This window comes from Macaca fascicularis, chromosome 8 (genome assembly GCF_037993035.2).
Source record: "Macaca fascicularis isolate 582-1 chromosome 8, T2T-MFA8v1.1".
NCBI lineage: Eukaryota > Metazoa > Chordata > Mammalia > Primates > Cercopithecidae > Macaca > Macaca fascicularis.
The window spans coordinates 51,440,597-51,459,000 of NC_088382.1; positions in this window are offsets into that span (position 1 = coordinate 51,440,597).

The following is an 18,404-nucleotide window of genomic DNA, read 5'->3' on the forward strand; positions in this document are numbered from 1 at the left end:
CTTTGTGTTCTGTGAAATCATCTCACAGAGTTACAGCTTTCCCCTCAAGAAGCCTTTCGCTAAGACAGTTCTTGTGGAATTGGCAAAGTGATATTTGGAAGCCCATAGAGGGCTATGGTGAAAAAGGAAATATCCTCAGATGAAATCTGCAAAGAAGCTTTCTGAGAAACTGCTTAGTGTTCTATTCATTCATCTCACAGAGTTACATCTGTGTTTCGTGGATCTCTTTGCTAGCCTTATTTCTGTGGAATCTGAGAACAGATATTTCGGATCCCTTTGAAGACTGTATGGCCAAAGGAAATATCATCCGATAACAAAGAGAAAGAAGCTTTCTGAGAAACTTCTTTGTGTTCTGTGAAATCATCTCACAGAGTTACAGCTTTCCCCTAAAGAAGCCTTTCGCTAAGACAGTTCTTGTGGAATTGGCAAAGTGATATTTGGAAGCCCATAGAGGGCTATGGTGAAAAAGGAAATATCCTCAGATGAAATCTGGAAAGAAGCTTTCTGAGAAACTGCTTAGTGTTCTGTTCATTCATCTCACAGAGTTACATCTGTATTTCGTGGATCTCTTTGCTAGCCTTATTTCTGTGGAATCTGAGAACAGATATTTCGGATCCCTTTGAAGACTATAGGGCCAAAGGAAATTTCCTGCGATAACAAAGAGAAAGAAGCTTTCTGAGAAACTTCTTTGTGTTCTGTGAAATCATCTCACAGAGTTACAGCTTTCCCCTCAAGAAGCCTTTCGCTAAGACAATTCTTTTGGAATTGGCAAAGTGATATTTGGAAGCCCATAGAGGGCTATGGTGAAAAAGGAAATATCCTCAGATGAAATCTGGAAAGAAGCTTTTTGAGAAACTGCTCTGTGATATGTGACTTCCAATCACAGAGTTTTACCTGTATTTCGTGTATCTCTTTGCTAGCCTTATTTCTGTATAATCTGAGAACAGATATTTCGGATATCTTTGAAGACTATAGGCCAAAGGAAATATCATCCGATAACAAAGAGAAAGAAGCTTTCTGAGAAACTTCTTTGTGTTCTGTGAAATCATCTCACAGAGTTACAGCTTTCCCATCAAGTAGCCTTTCGCTAAGACAGTTCTTGTGGAATTGGCAAAGTGATATTTGGAAGCCCATAGAGGGCTATGGTGAAAAAGGAAATATCCTCAGATGAAATCTGGAAAGAAGCTTTCTGAGAAACTGCTTAGTGTTCTGTTCATTCATCTCACAGAGTTACATCTGTGTTTCGTGGATCTCTTTGCTAGCCTTATTTCTGTGGAATCTGAGAACAGATATTTCGGATCCCATTGCAGACTATATGGCCAAAGGAAATATCATCCGATAACAAAGAGAAAGAAGCTTTCTGAGAAACTTCTTTGTGTTCTGTGAAATCATCTCACAGAGTTACAGCTTTCCCCTCAACAAGCCTTTCACTAAGACAGTTCTTGTGGAATTGGCAAAGTGATATTTGGAAGCCCATAGAGGGCTATGGTGAAAAAGAAAATATCCTCAGATGAAATCTGGAAAGAAGCTTTCTGAGAAACTGCTCTGTGATGTGTGAATTCCACTCACAGAGTTACATCTGTATTTCGTGGATCTCTTTGCTAGCCTTATTTCTGTGGAATCTGAGAGCAGATATTTCGGATCCCTTTGAAGACTATAGGGCCAAAGGAAATATCCTCCGATAACAAAGAGAAAGAAGCTTTCTGAGAAACTTCTTTGGGTTCTGTGAAATCATCTCACAGAGTTACAGCTTTCCCCTCAAGAAGCCTTTCGCTAAGACAGTTCTTGTGGAATTGGAAAAGTGATATTTGGAAGCCCTTAGAGGGCTATGGTGAAAAAGGAAATATCCTCAGATGAAATCTGGAAAGAAGCTTTCTGAGAAACTGCTCTGTGATGTGTGAATTCCACTCACAGAGTTACATCTGTATTTCGTGGATCTCTTTGCTAGCCTTATTTCTGTGGAATCTGAGAGCAGATATTTCGGATCCCTTTGAAGACTATAGGGCCAAAGGAAATATCCTCCGATAACAAAGAGAAAGAAGCTTTCTGAGAAACTTCTTTGGGTTCTGTGAAATCATCTCACAGAGTTACAGCTTTCCCCTCAAGAAGCCTTTCGCTAAGACAGTTCTTGTGGAATTGGCAAAGTGATATTTGGAAGCCCTTAGAGGGCTATGGTGAAAAAGGAAATATCCTCAGATGAAATCTGGAAAGAAGCTTTCTGAGAAACTGCTCTGTGATGTGTGACTTCCACTCACAGAGTTACATCTGTATTTCGTGGATCTCTTTGCTAGCCTTATTTCTGTGGAATCTGAGAACAGATATTTCGGATCCCTTTGAAGACTATAGGGCCAAAGGAAAAATCCTCTGATAACAAAGAGAAAGAAGCTTTCTGAGAAACTTCTTTGTGTTCTGTGAAATCATCTCACAGAGTTACAGCTTTCCCCTCAAGAAGCCTTTCGCTAAGACAGTTCTTGTGGAATTGGCAAAGTGATATTTGGAAGCCCGTAGAGGGCAATGGTGAAAAAGGAAATATCCTCAGATGAAATCTGGAAAGAAGCTTTCTGAGAAACTGCTTAGTGTTCTGTTCATTCATCTCACAGAGTTACATCTGTGTTTCGTGGATCTCTTTGCTAGCCTTATTTCTGTGGAATCTGAGAACAGATATTTCGGATCCCATTGCAGACTATATGGCCAAAGGAAATATCATCCGATAACAAAGAGAAAGAAGCTTTCTGAGAAACTTCTTTGTGTTCTGTGAAATCATCTCACAGAGTTACAGCTTTCCCCTCAAGAAGCCTTTCGCTAAGACAGTTCTTGTGGAATTGGCAAAGTGATATTTGGAAGCCCGTAGAGGGCAATGGTGAAAAAGGAAATATCCTCAGATGAAATCTGGAAAGAAGCTTTCTGAGAAACTGCTTAGTGTTCTGTTCATTCATCTCACAGAGTTACATCTGTGTTTCGTGGATCTCTTTGCTAGCCTTATTTCTGTGGAATCTGAGAACAGATATTTCGGATCCCATTGCAGACTATATGGCCAAAGGAAATATCATCCGATAACAAAGAGAAAGAAGCTTTCTGAGAAACTTCTTTGTGTTCTGTGAAATCATCTCACAGAGTTACAGCTTTCCCCTCAAGAAGCCTTTCACTAAGACAGTTCTTGTGGAATTGGCAAAGTGATATTTGGAAGCCCATAGAGGGCTATGGTGAAAAAGGAAATATCCTCAGATGAAATCTGGAAAGAAGCTTTCTGAGAAACTGCTCTGTGATGTGTGAATTCCACTCACAGAGTTACATCTGTATTTCGTGGATCTCTTTGCTAGCCTTATTTCTGTGGAATCTGAGAGCAGATATTTCGGATCCCTTTGAAGACTATAGGGCCAAAGGAAATATCCTCCGATACCAAAGAGAAAGAAGCTTTCTGAGAAACTTCTTTGGGTTCTGTGAAATCATCTCACAGAGTTACAGCTTTCCCCTCAAGAAGCCTTTCGCTAAGACAGTTCTTGTGGAATTGGAAAAGTGATATTTGGAAGCCCTTAGAGGGCTATGGTGAAAAAGGAAATATCCTCAGATGAAATCTGGAAAGAAGCTTTCTGAGAAACTGCTCTGTGATGTGTGAATTCCACTCACAGAGTTACATCTGTATTTCGTGGATCTCTTTGCTAGCCTTATTTCTGTGGAATCTGAGAGCAGATATTTCGGATCCCTTTGAAGACTATAGGGCCAAAGGAAATATCCTCCGATAACAAAGAGAAAGAAGCTTTCTGAGAAACTTCTTTGGGTTCTGTGAAATCATCTCACAGAGTTACAGCTTTCCCCTCAAGAAGCCTTTCGCTAAGACAGTTCTTGTGGAATTGGCAAAGTGATATTTGGAAGCCCTTAGAGGGCTATGGTGAAAAAGGAAATATCCTCAGATGAAATCTGGAAAGAAGCTTTCTGAGAAACTGCTCTGTGATGTGTGACTTCCACTCACAGAGTTACATCTGTATTTCGTGGATCTCTTTGCTAGCCTTATTTCTGTGGAATCTGAGAACAGATATTTCGGATCCCTTTGAAGACTATAGGGCCAAAGGAAAAATCCTCTGATAACAAAGAGAAAGAAGCTTTCTGAGAAACTTCTTTGTGTTCTGTGAAATCATCTCACAGAGTTACAGCTTTCCCCTCAAGAAGCCTTTCGCTAAGACAGTTCTTGTGGAATTGGCAAAGTGATATTTGGAAGCCCGTAGAGGGCAATGGTGAAAAAGGAAATATCCTCAGATGAAATCTGGAAAGAAGCTTTCTGAGAAACTGCTTAGTGTTCTGTTCATTCATCTCACAGAGTTACATCTGTGTTTCGTGGATCTCTTTGCTAGCCTTATTTCTGTGGAATCTGAGAACAGATATTTCGGATCCCATTGCAGACTATATGGCCAAAGGAAATATCATCCGATAACAAAGAGAAAGAAGCTTTCTGAGAAACTTCTTTGTGTTCTGTGAAATCATCTCACAGAGTTACAGCTTTCCCCTCAAGAAGCCTTTCGCTAAGACAGTTCTTGTGGAATTGGCAAAGTGATATTTGGAAGCCCGTAGAGGGCAATGGTGAAAAAGGAAATATCCTCAGATGAAATCTGGAAAGAAGCTTTCTGAGAAACTGCTTAGTGTTCTGTTCATTCATCTCACAGAGTTACATCTGTGTTTCGTGGATCTCTTTGCTAGCCTTATTTCTGTGGAATCTGAGAACAGATATTTCGGATCCCATTGCAGACTATATGGCCAAAGGAAATATCATCCGATAACAAAGAGAAAGAAGCTTTCTGAGAAACTTCTTTGTGTTCTGTGAAATCATCTCACAGAGTTACAGCTTTCCCCTCAAGAAGCCTTTCACTAAGACAGTTCTTGTGGAATTGGCAAAGTGATATTTGGAAGCCCATAGAGGGCTATGGTGAAAAAGGAAATATCCTCAGATGAAATCTGGAAAGAAGCTTTCTGAGAAACTGCTCTGTGATGTGTGAATTCCACTCACAGAGTTACATCTGTATTTCGTGGATCTCTTTGCTAGCCTTATTTCTGTGGAATCTGAGAGCAGATATTTCGGATCCCTTTGAAGACTATAGGGCCAAAGGAAATATCCTCCGATAACAAAGAGAAAGAAGCTTTCTGAGAAACTTCTTTGGGTTCTGTGAAATCATCTCACAGAGTTACAGCTTTCCCCTCAAGAAGCCTTTCGCTAAGACAGTTCTTGTGGAATTGGCAAAGTGATATTTGGAAGCCCTTAGAGGGCTATGGTGAAAAAGGAAATATCCTCAGATGAAATCTGGAAAGAAGCTTTCTGAGAAACTGCTCTGTGATGTGTGACTTCCACTCACAGAGTTACATCTGTATTTCGTGGATCTCTTTGCTAGCCTTATTTCTGTGGAATCTGAGAACAGATATTTCGGATCCCTTTGAAGACTATAGGGCCAAAGGAAAAATCCTCTGATAACAAAGATAAAGAAGCTTTCTGAGAAACTTCTTTGTGTTCTGTGAAATCATCTCACAGAGTTACAGCTTTCCCCTCAAGAAGCCTTTCGCTAAGACAGTTCTTGTGGAATTGGCAAAGTGATATTTGGAAGCCCGTAGAGGGCATTGGTGAAAAAGGAAATATCCTCAGATGAAATCTGGAAAGAAGCTTTCTGAGAAACTGCTTAGTGTTCTGTTCATTCATCTCACAGAGTTACATCTGTGTTTCGTGTATCTCTTTGCTAGCCTTATTTCTGTGGAATCTGAGAACAGATATTTCGGATCTCTTTGAAGACTATAGGGCCAAAGTAATTATCCTCCGATAACAAAGAGAAAGAAGCTTTCTGAGAAACTTCTTTGTGTTCTGTGAAATCATCTCACAGAGTTACAGCTTTCCCCTCAAGAAGCCTTTCGCTAAGACAGTTCTTGTGGAATTGGCAAAGTGATATTTGGAAGCCAATAGAGGGCTATGGTGAAAAAGGAAATATCCTCAGATGAAATCTGAAAAGAAGCTTTCTGAGAAACTGCTTAGTGTTCTGTTCATTCATCTCACAGAGTTACATCTGTGTTTCGTGGATCTCTTTGCTAGCCTTATTTCTGTGGAATCTGAGAACAGATATTTCGGATCCCATTGAAGACTATATGGCCAAAGGAAATATCATCCGATAACAAAGAGAAAGAAGCTTTCTGAGAAACTTCTTTGTGTTCTGTGAAATCACCTCACAGAGTTACAGCTTTCCCCTCAAGAAGCCTTTCGCTAAGACAGTTCTTGTGGAATTGGCAAAGTGATATTTGGAAGCCCATAGAGGGCTATGGTGAAAAAGGAAATCTCCTCAGATGAAATCTGGAAAGTAGCTTTCTGAGAAACTGCTCTGTGATGTGTGAATTCCACTCACAGAGTTACATCTGTATTTCGTGGATCTCTTTGCTAGCCTTATTTCTGTGGAATCTGAGAGCAGATATTTCGGATCCCTTTGAAGACTATAGGGCCAAAGGAAATATCCTCCGATAACAAAGAGAAAGAAGCTTTCTGAGAAACTTCTTTGGGTTCTGTGAAATCATCTCACAGAGTTACAGCTTTCCCCTCAAGAAGCCTTTCGCTAAGACAGTTCTTGTGGAATTGGCAAAGTGATATTTGGAAGCCCTTAAAGGGCTATGGTGAAAAAGGAAATATCCTCAGATGAAATCTGGAAAGAAGCTTTCTGAGAACCTGCTCTGTGATGTGTGACTTCCACTCACAGAGTTACATCTGTATTTCGTGGATCTCTTTGCTAGCCTTATTTCTGTGGAATCTGAGAACAGATATTTCGGATCCCTTTAAAGACTATAGGGCCAAAGGAAAAATCCTCTAATAACAAAGAGAAAGAAGGTTTCTGAGAAACTTCTTTGTGTTCTGTGAAATCATCTCACAGAGTTACAGCTTTCCCCTCAAGAAGCCTTTCGCTAAGACAGTTCTTGTGGAATTGGCAAAGTGATATTTGGAAGCCCGTAGAGGGCAATGGTGAAAAAGGAAATATCCTCAGATGAAATCTGGAAAGAAGCTTTCTGAGAAACTGCTTAGTGTTCTGTTCATTCATCTCACAGAGTTACATCTGTGTTTCGTGGATCTCTTTGCTAGCCTTATTTCTGTGGAATCTGAGAACAGATATTTCGGATCCCTTTGAAGACTATAGGGCCAAAGGAAATTTCCTGCGATAACAAAGAGAAAGAAGCTTTCTGAGAAACTTCTTTGTGTTCTGTGAAATCATCTCACAGAGTTACAGCTTTCCCCTCAAGAAGCCTTTCGCTAAGACAATTCTTTTGGAATTGGCAAAGTGATATTTGGAAGCCCATAGAGGGCTATGGTGAAAAAGGAAATATCCTCAGATGAAATCTGGAAAGAAGCTTTTTGAGAAACTGCTCTGTGATATGTGACTTCCAATCACAGAGTTTTACCTGTATTTCGTGTATCTCTTTGCTAGCCTTATTTCTGTATAATCTGAGAACAGATATTTCGGATATCTTTGAAGTCTATAGGCCAAAGGAAATATCATCCGATAACAAAGAGAAAGAAGCTTTCTGAGAAACTTCTTTGTGTTCTGTGAAATCATCTCACAGAGTTACAGCTTTCCCATCAAGAAGCCTTTCGCTAAGACAGTTCTTGTGGAATTGGCAAAGTGATATTTGGAAGCCCATAGAGGGCTATGGTGAAAAAGGAAATATCCTCAGATGAAATCTGGAAAGAAGCTTTCTGAGAAACTGCTCTGTGATGTTTGACTTCCACTCACAGAGTTACATCTTTATTTCGTGGATCTCTTTGCTAGCCTTATTTCTGTGGAATCTGAGAACAGATATTTCGGATCCCTTTGAAGACTATAGGGCCAAAGGAAATATCCTCTGATAACAAAGAGAAAGAAGCTTTCTGAGAAACTTCTTTGTGTTCTGTGAAATCATCTCACAGAGTTACAGCTTTCCCCTCAAGAAGCCTTTCGCTAAGACAGTTCTTGTGGAATTGGCAAAGTGATATTTGGAAGCCCATAGAGGGCTATGGTGAAAAAGGAAATATCCTCAGATGAAATCTGAAAGGAAGCTTTCTGAGAAACTGCTTAGTGTTCTGTTCATTCATCTCACAGAGTTACATCTGTGTTTCGTGGATCTCTTTGCTAGCCTTATTTCTGTGGAATCTGAGAACAGATATTTCGGATCCCATTGCAGACTATATGGCCAAAGGAAATATCATCCGATAACAAAGAGAAAGAAGCTTTCTGAGAAACTTCTTTGTGTTCTGTGAAATCATCTCACAGAGTTACAGCTTTCCCCTCAAGAAGCCTTTCACTAAGACAGTTCTTGTGGAATTGGCAAAGTGATATTTGGAAGCCCATAGAGGGCTATGGTGAAAAAGGAAATATCCTCAGATGAAATCTGGAAAGAAGCTTTCTGAGAAACTGCTCTGTGATGTGTGAATTCCACTCACAGAGTTACATCTGTATTTCGTGGATCTCTTTGCTAGCCTTATTTCTGTGGAATCTGAGAGCAGATATTTCGGATCCCTTTGAAGACTATAGGGCCAAAGGAAATATACTCCGATAACAAAGAGAAAGAAGCTTTATTAGAAACTTCTTTGGGTTCTGTGAAATCATCTCACAGAGTTACAGCTTTCCCCTCAAGAAGCCTTTCGCTAAGACAGTTCTTGTGGAATTGGCAAAGTGATATTTGGAAGCCCTTAGAGGGCTATGGTGAAAAAGGAAATATCCTCAGATGAAATCTGGAAAGAAGCTTTCTGAGAAACTGCTCTGTGATGTGTGACTTCCACTCACAGAGTTACATCTGTATTTCGTGGATCTCTTTGCTAGCCTTATTTCTGTGGAATCTGAGAACAGATATTTCGGATCCCTTTGAAGACTATAGGGCCAAAGGAAAAATCCTCTGATAACAAAGAGAAAGAAGCTTTCTGAGAAACTTCTTTGAGTTCTGTGAAATCATCTCACAGAGTTACAGCTTTCCCCTCAAGAAGCCTTTCGCTAATACAGTTCTTGTGGAATTGGCAAAGTGATATTTGGAAGCCCGTAGAGGGCAATGGTGAAAAAGGAAATATCCTCAGATGAAATCTGGAAAGAAGCTTTCTGAGAAACTGCTTAGTGTTCTGTTCATTCATCTCACAGAGTTACATCTGTGTTTCGTGGATCTCTTTGCTAGCCTTATTTCTGTGGAATCTGAGAACAGATATTTCGGATCCCATTGCAGACTATATGGCCAAAGGAAATATCATCCGATAACAAAGAGAAAGAAGCTTTCTGAGAAACTTGTTTGTGTTCTGTGAAATCATCTCACAGAGTTACAGCTTTCCCCTCAAGAAGCCTTTCACTAAGACAGTTCTTGTGGAATTGGCAAAGTGATATTTGGAAGCCCATAGAGGGCTATGGTGAAAAAGGAAATATCCTCAGATGAAATCTGGAAAGAAGCTTTCTGAGAAACTGCTCTGTGATGTGTGAATTCCACTCACAGAGTTACATCTGTATTTCGTGGATCTCTTTGCTAGCCTTATTTCTGTGGAATCTGAGGGCAGATATTTCGGATCCCTTTGAAGACTATAGGGCCAAAGGAAATATCCTCCGATAACAAAGAGAAAGAAGCTTTCTGAGAAACTTCTTTGGGTTCTGTGAAATCATCTCACAGAGTTACAGCTTTCCCCTCAAGAAGCCTTTCGCTAAGACAGTTCTTGTGGAATTGGCAAAGTGATATTTGGAAGCCCTTAGAGGGCTATGGTGAAAAAGGAAATATCCTCAGATGAAATCTGGAAAGAAGCTTTCTGAGAAACTGCTCTGTGATGTGTGACTTCCACTCACAGAGTTACATCTGTATTTCGTGGATCTCTTTGCTAGCCTTATTTCTGTGGAATCTCAGAACAGATATTTCGGATCCCTTTGAAGACTATAGGGCCAAAGGAAAAATCCTCTGATAACAAAGAGAAAGAAGCTTTCTGAGAAACTTCTTTGTGTTCTGTGAAATCATCTCACAGAATTACAGCTTTCCCCTCAAGAAGCCTTTCGCTAAGACAGTTCTTGTGGAATTGGCAAAGTGATATTTGGAAGACCGTAGAGGGCAATGGTGAAAAAGGAAATATCCTCAGATGAAATCTGGAAAGAAGCTTTCTGAGAAACTGCTTAGTGTTCTGTTCATTCATCTCACAGAGTTACATCTGTGTTTCGTGGATCTCTTTGCTAGCCTTATTTCTGTGGAATCTGAGAACAGATATTTCGGATCCCTTTGAAGACTATAGGGCCAAAGTAATTATCCTCCGATAACAAAGAGAAAGAAGCTTTCTGAGAAACTTCTTTGTGTTCTGTGAAATCATCTCACAGAGTTACAGCTTTCCCCTCAAGAAGCCTTTCGCTAAGACAGTTCTTGTGGAATTGGCAAAGTGATATTTGGAAGCCCTTAGAGGGCTATGGTGAAAAAGGAAATATCCTCAGATGAAATCTGGAAAGAAGCTTTCTGAGAAACTGCTTAGTGTTCTGTTCATTCATCTCACAGAGTTACATCTGTGTTTCGTGGATCTCTTTGCTAGCCTTATTTCTGTGGAATCTGAGAACAGATATTTCGGATCCCTTTGAAGACTATAGGGCCAAAGGAAATATCCTCTGATAACAAAGAGAAAGAAGCTTTCTGAGAAACTTCTTTGTGTTCTGTGAAATCATCTCACAGAGTTACAGCTTTCCCCTCAAGAAGCCTTTCGCTAAGACAGTTCTTGTGGAATTGGCAAAGTGATATTTGGAAGCCAATAGAGGGCTATGGTGAAAAAGGAAATATCCTCAGATGAAATCTGAAAAGAAGCTTTCTGAGAAACTGCTTAGTGTTCTGTTCATTCATCTCACAGAGTTACATCTGTGTTTCGTGGATCTCTTTGCTAGCCTTATTTCTGTGGAATCTGAGAACAGATATTTCGGATCCCATTGAAGACTATATGGCCAAAGGAAATATCATCCGATAACAAAGAGAAAGAAGCTTTCTGAGAAACTTCTTTGTGTTCTGTGAAATCACCTCACAGAGTTACAGCTTTCCCCTCAAGAAGCCTTTCGCTAAGACAGTTCTTGTGGAATTGGCAAAGTGATATTTGGAAGCCCATAGAGGGCTATGGTGAAAAAGGAAATCTCCTCAGATGAAATCTGGAAAGTAGCTTTCTGAGAAACTGCTCTGTGATGTGTGAATTCCACTCACAGAGTTACATCTGTATTTCGTGGATCTCTTTGCTAGCCTTATTTCTGTGGAATCTGAGAGCAGATATTTCGGATCCCTTTGAAGACTATAGGGCCAAAGGAAATATCCTCCAATAACAAAGAGAAAGAAGCTTTCTGAGAAACTTCTTTGTGTTCTGTGAAATCATCTCACAGAGTTACAGCTTTCCCCTCAAGAAGCCTTTCGCTAAGACAGTTCTTGTGGAATTGGCAAAGTGATATTTGGAAGCCCTTAGAGGGCTATGGTGAAAAAGGAAATATCCTCAGATGAAATCTGGAAAGAAGCTTTCTGAGAAACTGCTCTGTGATGTGTGACTTCCACTCACAGAGTTACATCTGTATTTCGTGGATCTCTTTGCTAGCCTTATTTCTGTGGAATCTGAGAACAGATATTTCGGATCCCTTTAAAGACTATAGGGCCAAAGGAAAAATCCTCTAATAACAAAGAGAAAGAAGCTTTCTGAGAAACTTCTTTGTGTTCTGTGAAATCATCTCACAGAGTTACAGCTTTCCCCTCAAGAAGCCTTTCGCTAAGACAGTTCTTGTGGAATTGGCAAAGTGATATTTGGAAGCCCGTAGAGGGCAATGGTGAAAAAGGAAATATCCTCAGATGAAATCTGGAAAGAAGCTTTCTGAGAAACTGCTTAGTGTTCTGTCCATTCATCTCACAGAGTTACATCTGTGTTTCGTGGATCTCTTTGCTAGCCTTATTTCTGTGGAATCTGAGAACAGATATTTCGGATCCCTTTGAAGACTATAGGGCCAAAGGAATTATCCTCCGATCACAAAGAGAAAGAAGCTTTCTGAGAAACTTCTTTGTGTTCTGTGAAATCATCTCACAGAGTTACAGCTTTCCCCTCAAGAAGCCTTTCGCTAAGACAGTTCTTGTGGAATTGGCAAAGTGATATTTGGAAGCCCATAGAGGGCTATGGTGAAAAAGGAAATATCCTCAGATGAAATCTGGAAAGAAGCTTTCTGAGAAACTGCTTAGTGTTCTGTTCATTCATCTCACAGAGTTACATCTGTGTTTCGTGGATCTCTTTGCTAGCCTTATTTCTGTGGAATCTGAGAACAGATATTTCGGATCCCTTTGAAGACTATATGGCCAAAGGAAATATCCTCCGATAACAAAGAGAAAGAAGCTTTCTGAGAAACTTCTTTGTGTTCTGTGAAATCATCTCACAGAGTTACAGCTTTCCATTCAAGAAGCCTTTCGCTAAGACAGTTCTTGTGGAATTGGCAAAGTGATATTTGGAAGACCATAGAGGGCTATGGTGAAAAAGGAAATATCCTCAGATGAAATCTGGAAAGAAGCTTTCTGAGAAACTGCTCTGCGATGTGTGAATTCCACTCACAGAGTTACATCTGTATTTCGTGGATCTCTTTGCTAGCCTTATTTCTGTGGAATCTGAGAACAGATATTTCGGATCCCTTTGAAGACTATAGGGCCAAAGGAAATATCCTCCGATAACAAAGAGAAAGAAGCTTTCTGAGAAACTTCTTTGTGTTCTGTGAAATCATCTCACAGAGTTACAGCTTTCCCTTCAAGAAGCCTTTCGCTAAGACAGTTCTTGTGGAATTGGCAAAGTTATATTTGGAAGCCCGTAGAGGGCTATGGTGAAAAAGGAAATATCCTCAGATGAAATCTGGAAAGAAGCTTTCTGAGAAACTGCTTAGTGTTCTGTTCATTCATCTCACAGAGTTATATCTGTGTTTCGTGGATCTCTTTGCTAGCCTTATTTCTGTGGAATCTGAGAACAGATATTTCGGATCCCTTTGAAGACTATAGGGCCAAAGGAAATATCCTCTTATAACAAAGAGAAAGAAGCTTTCTGAGAAACTTCTTTGTGTTCTGTGAAATCATCTCACAGAGTTACAGCCTTCCCCTCAAGAAGCCTTTCGCTAAGACAGTTCTTGTGGAATTGGCAAAGTGATATTTAGAAGCCCATAGAGGGCTATGGTGAAAAAGGAAATATCCTCAGATGAAATCTGGAAAGAAGCTTTCTGAGAAACTGCTTAGTGTTCTGTTCATTCATCTCACAGAGTTACATCTGTGTTTCGTGGATCTCTTTGCTAGCCTTATTTCTGTGGAATCTGAGAACAGATATTTCGGATCCCTTTGAAGACTATAAGGCCAAAGGAAATGTCCTCCGATAACAAAGAGAAAGAAGCTTTCTGAGAAACTTCTTTGTGTTCTGTGAAATCATCTCACAGAGTTACAGCTTTCCCCTAAAGAAGCCTTTCGCTAAGACAGTTCTTGTGGAATTGGCAAAGTGATATTTCGAAGCCCATAGAGGGCTATGGTGAAAAAGGAAATATCCTCAGATGAAATCTGGAAAGAAGCTTCTTGAGAACCTGCTTAGTGTTCTGTTCATTCATCTCACAGAGTTACATCTGTATTTCGTGGATCTCTTTGCTAGCCTTATTTCTGTGGAATCTGAGAACAGATATTTCGGATCCCTTTGAAGACTATAGGGCCAAAGGAAATATCCTGCGATAACAAAGAGAAAGAAGCTTTCTGAGAAACTTCTTTGTGTTCTGTGAAATCATCTCACAGAGTTACAGCTTTCCCCTCAAGAAGCCTTTCCTTAAGACAGTTCTTGTGGAATTGGCAAAGTGATATTTGGAAGCCCATAGAGGGCTACGGTGAAAAAGGAAATATCCTCAGATGAAATCTGGAAAGAAGCTTTCTGAGAAACTGCTTAGTGTTCTGTTCATTCATCTCACAGAGTTACATCTGTGTTTCGTGGATCTCTTTGCTAGCCTTATTTCTGTGGAATCTGAGAACAGATATTTCGGATCCCTTTGAAGACTATATGGCCAAAGGAAATATCATCCGATAACAAAGAGAAAGAAGCTTTCTGAGAAACTTCTTTGTGTTCTGTGAAATCATCTCACAGAGTTACAGCTTTCCCCTCAAGAAGCCTTTCGCTAAGACAGTTCTTGTGGAATTGGCAAAGTGATATTTGGAAGCCCATAGAGGGCTATGGTGAAAAAGGAAATATCCTCAGATGAAATCTGGAAAGAAGCTTTCTGAGAAACTGCTCTGTTATGTGTGACTTCCACTCACAGAGTTACATCTGTATTTCGTGGATCTCTTTGCTAGCCTTATTTCTGTGGAATCTGAGAACAGATATTTGGGATCCCTTTGAAGACTATATGGCCAAAGGAAATATCCTCCGATAACAAAGAGAAAGAAGCTTTCTGAGAAACTTCTTTGTGTTCTGTGAAATCATCTCACAGAGTTACAGCTTTCCATTCAAGAAGCCTTTCGCTAAGACAGTTCTTGTGGAATTGGCAAAGTGATATTTGGAAGACCATAGAGGGCTATGGTGAAAAAGGAAATATCCTCAGATGAAATCTGGAAAGAAGCTTTCTGAGAAACTTCTCTGTGATGTGTGACTTCCACTCACAGAGTTACATCTGTATTTCATGGATCTCTTTGCTAGCCTTATTTCTGTGGAATCTGAGAACAGATATTTTGGATCCCTTTGAAGACTATAGGGCCAAAGGAAATATCCTCTGATAACAAAGAGAAAGAAGCTTTCTGAGAAACTTCTTTGTGTTCTGTGAAATCATCTCACATAGTTACAGCCTTCCCCTCAAGAAGCCTTTCGCTAAGACAGTTCTTATGGAATTGACAAAGTGATATTTGGAAGCCCATAGAGGGCTATGGTGAAAAAGAAATATCCTCAGATGAAATCTGGAAAGAAGCTTTCTGAGAAACTGGTTAGTGTTCTGTTCATTCATCTCACAGAGTTACATCTGTGTTTCGTGGATCTCTTTGCTAGCCTTATTTCTGTGGAATCTGAGAACAGATATTTCGGATCCCTTTGAAGACTATATGGCCAAAGGAAATATCATCCGATAACAAAGAGAAAGAAGCTTTCTGAGAAACTTCTTTGTGTTCTGCGAAATCATCTCACAGAGTTACAGCTTTCCCCTCAAGAAGCCTTTCGCTAAGACAGTTCTTGTGGAATTGGCAAAGTGATATTTGGAAGCCCATAGACGGCTATGGTGAAAAAGGAAATATCCTCAGATGAAATCTGGAAAGAAGCTTTCTGAGAAACTGCTTAGTGTTCTGTTCATTCATCTCACAGAGTTACATCTGTGTTTCGTGGATCTCTTTGCTAGCCTTATTTCTGTGGAATCTGAGAACAGATATTTCGGATCCCTTTGAAGACTATAGGGCCAAAGGAATTATCCTCCGATAACAAAGAGAAAGAAGCTTTCTGAGAAACTTCTTTGTGTTCTGTGAAATCATCTCACAGAGTTACAGCTTTCCCCTCAAGAAGCCTTTCGCTATGACAGTTCTTGTGGAATTGGCAAAGTGATATTTGGAAGCCCATAGAGGGCTATGGTGAAAAAGGAAATATCCTCAGATGAAATCTGGAAAGAAGCTTTCTGAGAAACTGCTTAGTGTTCTGTTCATTCATCTCACAGAGTTACATCTGTATTTCGTGGATCTCTTTGCTAGCCTTATTTCTGTGGAATCTGAGAACAGATATTTCCAATCCCTTTGAAGACTATTGGGCCAAAGGAAATATCCTCTGATAACAAAGAGAAAGAAGCTTTCTGAGAAACTTCTTTGTGTTCTGTGAAATCATCTCACAGAGTTACAGCTTTCCCCTCAAGAAGCCTTTCGCTAAGACAGTTCTTGTGGAATTGGCAAAGTGATATTTGGAAGCCCATAGAGGGCTATGGTGAAAAAGGAAATATCCTCAGATGAAATCTGGAAAGAAGCTTTCTGAGAAACTGCTTAGTGTTCTGTTCATTCATCTCACAGAGTTACATCTGTGTTTCGTGGATCTCTTTGCTAGCCTTATTTCTGTGGAATCTGAGAACAGATATTTCGGATCCCTTTGAAGACTATAGGGCCAAAGGAAATATCCTCTGATAACAAAGAGAAAGAAGCTTTCTGAGAAACTTCTTTGTGTTCTGTGAAATCATCTCACAGAGTTACAGCTTTCCCCTCAAGAAGCCTTTCGCTAAGACAGTTCTTGTGGAATTGGCAAAGTGATATTTGGAAGCCCATAGAGGGCTATGGTGAAAAAGGAAATATCCTCAGATGAAATCTGGAAAGAAGCTTTCTGAGAAACTGCTCTGTGATGTGTGACTTCCACTCACAGAGTTACATCTGTATTTCGTGGATCTCTTTGCTAGCCTTATTTCTGTGGAATCTGAGAACAGATATTTCGGATACCTTTGAAGACTATAGGGCCAAAGGAAATATCCTCTGATAACAAAGAGAAAGAAACTTTCTGAGAAACTTCTTTGTGTTCTGTGAAATCATCTCACAGAGTTACAGCTTTCCCCTCAAGAAGCCTTTCGCTAAGACAGTTCTTGTGGAATTGGCAAAGTGATATTTGGAAGCCCATAGAGGGCTATGGTGAAAAAGAAATATCCTCAGATGAAATCTGTAAAGAAGCTTTCTGAGAAACTGCTCTGTGATGTGTGACCTCCACTCACAGAATTTCATCTCTATTTCGTGGATCTTCTTGCTAGCCTTATTTCTGTGGAATCTGAGAACAGATATTTCGGATCCCTTTGAAGACTATAGGGCCAAAGGAAATATCCTGCGATAACAAAGACAAAGAAGCTTTCTGAGAAACTTCTTTGTGTTCTGTGAAATCATCTCACAGAGTTACAGCTTTCCCCTCAAGAAGCCTTTCGCTAAGACAGTTCTTGTGGAATTGGCAAAGTGATATTTGGAAGCCCATAGAGGGCTATGGTGAAAAAGGAAATATCCTCAGATGAAATCTGGAAAGAAGCTTTCTGAGAAACAGCTTAGTGTTCTGTTCATTCACCTCACAGAGTTACATCTGTATTTCGGGGATTTCTTTGCTAGCCTTATTTCTGTGGAATCTGAGAGCAGATATTTGGGATCCCTTTGAAGACTATAGGGCCAAAGGAAATATCCTCCGATAACAAAGAGAAAGAAGCTTTCTGAGAAACTTCTTTGTGTTCTATGAAATCATCACACAGAGTTACAGCTTTCCCCTCAAGAAGCCTTTCGCTAAGACAGTTCTTGTGGAATTGACAAAGTAATATTTGGAAGCCCATAGAGGGCTATGGTGAAAAAGGAAATATCCTCAGATGAAATCTGGAAAGAAGCTTTCTGAGAAACTTCTCTGTGATGTGTGACTTCCACTCACAGAGTTACATCTGTATTTCATGGATCTCTTTGCTAGCCTTATTTCTGTGGAATCTGAGAACAGATATTTTGGATCCCTTTGAAGACTATAGGGCCAAAGGAAATATCCTCTGATAACAAAGAGAAAGAAGCTTTCTGAGAAACTTCTTTGTGTTCTGTGAAATCATCTCACATAGTTACAGCCTTCCCCTCAAGAAGCCTTTCGCTAAGACAGTTCTTATGGAATTGACAAAGTGATATTTGGAAGCCCATAGAGGGCTATGGTGAAAAAGAAATATCCTCAGATGAAATCTGGAAAGAAGCTTTCTGAGAAACTGGTTAGTGTTCTGTTCATTCATCTCACAGAGTTACATCTGTGTTTCGTGGATCTGTTTGCTAGCCTTATTTCTGTGGAATCTGAGAACAGATATTTCGGATCCCTTTGAAGACTATATGGCCAAAGGAAATATCATCCGATAACAAAGAGAAAGAAGCTTTCTGAGAAACTTCTTTGTGTTCTGTGAAATCATCTCACAGAGTTACAGCTTTCCCCTCAAGAAGCCTTTCGCTAAGTCAGTTCTTGTGGAATTGGCAAAGTGATATTTGGAAGCCCATAGAGGGCTATGGTGAAAAAGGAAATATCCTCAGATGAAATCTGGAAAGAAGCTTTCTGAGAAACTGCTCTGTGATGTGTGACTTCCACTCACAGAGTTACATCTGTATTTCGTGGATCTCTTTGCTAGCCTTATTTCTGTGGAATCTGAGAACAGATATTTCGGATCCCTTTGAAGACTATAGGGCCAAAGGAAATATCCTCTGATAACAAAGAGAAAGAAGCTTTCTGAGAAACTTCTTTGTGTTCTGTGAAATCATCTCACAGAGTTACAGCTTTCCCCTCAAGAATCCTTTCGCTAAGACAGTTCTTGTGGAATTGGCAAAGTGATATTTGGAAGCCCATAGACGGCTATGGTGAAAAAGGAAATATCCTCAGATGAAATCTGGAAAGAAGCTTTCTGAGAAACTGCTTAGTGTTCTGTTCATTCATCTCACAGAGTTACATCTGTGTTTCGTGGATCTCTTTG